The sequence below is a fragment of the Muscardinus avellanarius genome (assembly GCF_963383645.1).
Source record: "Muscardinus avellanarius genome assembly, chromosome: 3".
NCBI classification, from domain to species: domain Eukaryota; kingdom Metazoa; phylum Chordata; class Mammalia; order Rodentia; family Gliridae; genus Muscardinus; species Muscardinus avellanarius.
The window spans coordinates 30,441,396-30,447,395 of record NC_137788.1 but is presented as its reverse complement, the minus strand read 5'-3'; the positions used below and the strand labels follow the sequence as shown (position 1 = coordinate 30,447,395).

At 51.5% G+C, this 6,000-nt stretch overlaps 1 protein-coding gene across 1 annotated transcript in view; it reads left to right on the top strand.

Annotated features, from left to right (window-relative positions):
* The window catches only part of GRIK3 (glutamate ionotropic receptor kainate type subunit 3), a gene marked incomplete at both ends in the record, with an annotated part of 224,976 nt that overhangs the window by 181,131 nt on the left and 37,845 nt on the right, over positions 1-6,000 (top strand). The window lies entirely within an intron of this gene.

Below are 6,000 nucleotides of genomic sequence, written 5' to 3'. Positions count from 1 at the left end.
CAAAGGCATAAAACCTTTCAGCAGAGGCTCAAGGTTTTTTTTTTTTTTTCTTTTTCAGCCTTTCTGCAAAAGCATAAGGGTGGGTATATATATATATATCAACAGAATCAGTAGATGCCCCATGCTCTTGACCTGCCAATGTTCAATACCCACAGCTTCTTATAAAAGGGCCCTGACCTGTTGAATCATTCCATCACCAGAGGTCCCACACCCAGCTTCCGGCTAGCTCCCAGACACCCCAGGGAGAGAAGCCCTTCTAGACTCAGCACCTGGGCACAGCTACCTCTGTCGCACTGACCCTCAGCCCGAAGCATCTAGGCAGACACAAACGCAGCATCAGTTTGGGACGTGCAGTGGGACCGGCACGGGGCGGGGGTGATGACTAAGAGCACAGACTTTAGGGATTGAGTCCTGGCTTCACTGTTGGCTTATGACTGACCCTGAGCCATGGCTTAACATGCTCTGTGCTTGTCTCCCGTCTGAAAGAGGGAGACAGAATAATTGTACCTACCTTACAGAGTTGAGAGGATGAAGGATTAATAAGTACGAGCGGCATGGAGTGAGTGCTAAATGATAGCTGTTATTGCTATTTCATTGCAATTGATTATAAATCCAGACCCCAGTGAGCTCAGGCTGAACACATCACATCACACAGTCTGAAGTTTTAGAGAAAACCTTTGCTTCTTCCACAGGCAGAGCCCTGAACTTCACCAGAGACTGAGCGGGGTCACTGTGGGGACCCACAGCACAGGGCACATCTGTTAAAAACTTTGGATTTACATTTGAATGTCTTTCCTGCCCAGTGGGCTTTCCCTGCCCACCCCAGACCCCACCACTCCGTGTTCACACTTGGCTGCCTCTTTTAGTTTTGATTCCCCACTGCCCTCGGAGGCATTAAGGTATGCAACCCCGGGAACCCCTCACAGTTCTAGTATTCTCCTGAGACATAACACTCCAGCCATCCTCCACAACCTCGTCTCCTTCCATGGCCATTGTCGGAACGCATAGCCCTAACATCATAATGATTCCTTTTCCCGGCCCCATTGCCTTGACCTCTGACGTGGCTGTTGACCAGCTAGAAGCAGATGATCTATACCCATGGAAGGGAACTGACCATCTTAACCTCATCCCACAATGCCAGATATTCACGTGGTCTGGATATGACCCACAATTCAGCTTTCTCCATCATTACTGCCCAGAAATCATTGAGGGATCAGCTATGCTTCCTCCTGCAGGGCAGTGGAAAAAGCCTAGTATTTCCTGGTGGCAGGGGAGTACATGAGATGACCTCTGAAGGATGTGACAACCTTTACACCGGTCTCCCAAATTTCCCTGTATCCAGATGATAAGGTGCTCAGAGTCTCCTAGGACAGAGATGTCTAATCCCATGCAAAGACTGACCTAGGACCACCTGGAAACTTAGAGTTGCTTTAGATGCCCCAGGGAAGGTACCTGAAAGGTACCACATGCGGAGCCCTGGGAGCTACTCTCAGGCCTGGGCTTTGGGGACAGCTGCACAGGTCATGGGGAGTGGCCCAGCCTGGCCCAGGTCCAGCTGCTCAGCTGAAAAGCCAGTCCTGCATTTGGCAGCCTGAATACAGGGCCAGCACCTCCTGCTGAGAGCACAGCCCCCTGCCTGTCTGGGAGTGCGTTGTCAGGGCAACCATGCTTTGAGTGACAGGCGGGTACCAAGGCACAGGACAAGAACATCAAACTGCTTTGCCCCTTGGGAACTGAGCCTAGAGCTGAGACCCCTGGTGAGAGGGGTCTCTCCTCCATTTTCTTTTTCCTGGAATTTTTTAGGTCCTGGCAGACTGCAGGGGCTCTGGGTGGTCTGCCCCAGCCTGCTTCTAATCTCCCATCCTGAACCCTGGGCTCAGGTGCAAAGGGTGCCTGCCCCTGGACAGACAGATGGATAGAGGCTGACACTGCCCTCTCTGACCGCTCAAGGCCTATGTGGTCCTGGGGCCCATTTCTGCCTAGAAGCACATCCTCCCCACCCGCCCCAGCCTCTGTTCTGGTTCTGCTCTTCCAAGAGCTCATGAAAAATTCATCTGCCCAAACCTCAGCTCACACACAGAGAACGCACACCCGACCCTCTCCTGCGGGCCCGGCTTTTGAAGGTTCAGGGTTCTTTTGGCTGCTGATGTGAGCAGCAGTGTAGGCGTGCACATGGGTTTGTGTGTGGGTGTGGGACCAGCTACGGGCGGGGTCTGGATGCACCAACACATCGTGACCCGAATAGACAACTGCCAGGCAGGTTGTGCCTTTAGCACCCAGTAGCAGGGAAGGAGGAGAAGCCCAGGCCAGAATTCGGGCTGGGAGGGCCATCCCTGGCCAGGGGCCATCCTGATCTCCTACCATCAGGAAGGCCGGACTCCTAATGCTCTCTGCTGTTCTAATCAGCAGAAGCCAAGGCCTTAGGTCCGAGGCCTTTGGCCTGTGTTGTGCCGGTGCAGGGAGAGGTAGATGAACACTGGCGCATGTGGGCTCTCTGTACCAGTGGCACTGGGTATCCATGGGTGTGCATGTACAGATGTGGTTTGAGGTTGCTCAAATCAGAAGGGGGGCTTGAGAACATAGAGCTATTGCATAGCCAAGTCCTGAATCCTTCCCCAAATGGAGATAACCCCAATTCTCCTCTCCCAACTTCGCATTCTGGTCGTTGGGAAAAGCTTAGCGCCAAGCCTGGCGGTCTACATCAGTCTAAGTGATTATAGAGAAAGCAGACCAAGAGCCCCGGCATCAGAGAGTTGGAAAAGGTTATTTTTCTGGACCCCTGTTTTCTGTGACTTGTTGAAGAGAAATATTACCCCTGGTCCTCCGGCTGCTCTCCCAGAGCAATAGGAGAGCGTGAAGTTATGAAATTGAGGGCACCTTCACTGAGCAATCGATTAGCAGCCGAGAGAGCTTGTGAATTGGCTGTCTGGACATTTCCAGTAATAAATTGTGAAATAGTCCATGAATAAGTAGTTGGCGGAGTTCAGAATTACCCCCTAGGAAATGTTGCAGGTCTAGAGACACATTACTAAGGCGAGCACCATTTTAATGCTCTGGGCTTTGGCTGTTAAATATGTATGCCATCCGCAAAGCACTTCCCGAAATTAATGGCATTTTACAGCTGCTCCGAAGGCAGCGTATTTATATGGAGATGTATAGATTCCGGGGCTGCGGTGGCTTCACAAATGAAGTGCTAATTTTAGAGGATAAGGCCAGGGAGGGGCATGGAGAGGGGTCAGGAAAGGCGCTATCGCAGGCACCTTTAGTATATGGTTTTCTGCTGCCAGCTATGATTTTTACCCTCTGCTGACACTGGGTGTGGTCTTTAGGCTGGAAAGGTCACCGCACAACAAGCCAACCAGCACACAGAAAGAAGATGAGGATGATAAATGATGTTAAAAAAATAATAGCAGTAATAATAAGCCGGGCGAGGTGGTGCGCTCCTATAATCCCAGTACTTGGGAGGCTGAGACAGGAGGATCACAGGGACAAGACCAGCCTCAACAACTTAGTGAGACTCTCAGCAACCTTACAAGATACTGTTATAAGATGAAAAATAAAAAGGGCTGAGAGTGGAACTCAGAGGGAAAATGCCCCTGCATTCATTCCCTAGTACCACAAATTAATAATAATAATAATAATATCAACAGCTAAAGTTTGCCAGGTACTACATGCTTTGCATAGGTTGACTTATTTTATCCTTACAGTAACTCTTCTGGTTAGAGTAGGCTCTATTATTACACCCATTTTACAGAAGGAAGTGGGAATATATTTATGTATAGTTGGTGGCTTTCCTGGGAAATAGGTGCCTTCTAATTATTTCCTCAAGCGAAATAAAAATCAGGGTCACCAGGTACAAAGGAGCACCCTGTTACTGCACAAAAGCACCAACCAAAAATGGATAAGTTGGGCAGCTGGGCGTGGTGGCGCAGGCTTGTAATCCCCGCGCTTGGGAGGCGGAGACAGGAGGATCGCACTGGTTTGGAGCCAGCCTCGCTGGCTTACGAGACCGTTTTCAAATTTTAAAAAATAGGTCTGGGAGTGTAGCCCGGAGGTAGAAGGGCTTCCAGGAACCCCAGTACCACAAAAAAAAAAAAAAAAAAAATGGATGAGTTGGGACTGGTACACCACCAGGCCCTGCTCACTGGGCCCATGCCAGGGTGCAAGCCTGCATCTGCCCAGACACTAATCTGTATGAGGGCAGTGTGTGGACTACTCCTTTTCCTCCAGGTAGCCTCAGCGCCCTCCCTCCATCCCCGGCCTTATCTGGACTTCTCCCCAGTCCTGTAGAGTTGCCTCCTTAGCTGAGAGCCAGCACGGAGGCTGGCCGCAAGGTCCAGCTTCCCACCTTGTTAGTCTGAGACGTGGTTTTCTCAGGAACCCCTTGGGCATTCAGATACTCCCTGGCTCTTTCTCTGAAGCATCCCAAAGGGCCTGAAAGCTAGAGTGAGCCAGCTATGGTGGGGGCGGGATTCTGAGAGGCTGCTGTGCTGGGGAAGCAGGACCAAAGAATCGAGCCCCCCCGCTTTAACAAGAGACCTGTTAAGTGCCAGTGGGTGTCTGCCCCCAAGGGCCTCTGACAAGGGTCTTCTGGGGGCTCTGCTGCCCACACCAGGGGCCCATGAGGCCTCACCGGTGTAGTGAACAGTAACTCGGTACGTGCCTTACTGTGGTTCTGTGAGGACGCGGGCTCCCCAGCACATGAGCGCATTCGTCTGCTAAGAAGCCTTGAGCAGGCACCAAGGTGGGTTTGGGGAAGGCTGGCCAACAGGGAGGGGCTGAAGAGCTACAAGGAGGAACAGGTAAGGGGCTGAGGAAGGAGGCCCAGTGAGTCAAAAGAGGCTCGGAGTTGTCCAGACGCTGGCACTGGGAAGGCAGCTCTGGACCTGAGTTTGGGACCTAGAAAAGCAGACGCACTCAGAAAGGTCTGACACCAGGGAACAGAAAGGAAAGGAAAGCAAAGCCAGGCAGGGGTGCTGATTGGGGAGGATTAGAACTGGACCCCATCGAACTGTAGTCATCTCCTGGGCTGACCTTGGGCAACTTACTCACCTAGTCTGGTCTCAGTTCCCTCCTCTATTATATGGGGATGATGTCCCCCATCTTGCAAGCGGGTAAGACGCTGCAACAAGAGTTTCAGTTGGTGCCTGGCATGTGGGAATTCAGCTGGGCCACCACAGACCTCAGCATGGGGACTCATAAGTAAGTCGGGCGGGTGGAACCAGTAAACATAGGCTTGACTGGCAGCCTGGGTTCTGGGTCTGTGCTGGGGCCTGGATCTTGCACATCAGATCCACTGTTCATCACTGTGCATCCCAAACACTTCTCCAGTTTTTCTTTTCTTTTCTTTTCTCTTTTTCTTTTCTTTCCTTTTCTTTTTTTTTTTTTTTTTTTTTTTTTTTTGCGGTACTGAGGATGGAACCCAGGGGCATTCTACCTCTGAGCTACACCCCCAGTCCTATTTTTTATTCTTTATTCTGAAACAGGGTCTCACTGAGTGGTAAAGGGCTTCACCAAGTAGTAGCTGAGGCTGCCCGCAAACCATGATCCTCCTGTCTCAGCCCCCCCAAATGCGGGGATTCCAAGCATGCGCCACCACACTCGGCTTCCCCAGTTTTTCTGCCTCTTCTCCAGGTTGTTCTTCGTGGAGTTACCAGTGGAGTCATTTCTGAATAAATAGGCAGACAGAGTCAGGCCTTACTCCCAGCTGGTCACCAGCCTTCTGTCATCTGTAGAGGCGGGGACACCTGACATAGGACCAATGTCCCTGGCCCCACACGCCACCTTCCTGAGAACCAAACCTATCCCCAGGGAGGGGGCACCATGGGCTCTGGGCTTTGGGCACAGAATTTAGGTTCTGGGTCATACCCTCCAAGTTCAGGTCCTGTCTCGATTGGTGTCCGCTGGGTGAGGTGGCACAAGGCACTTGTCCTCCTGAACTTTATTTCCTGCCTCCGTAAAATGGGATTATTAGTACTTCCCCTAAAGGGCTTCCGTCTG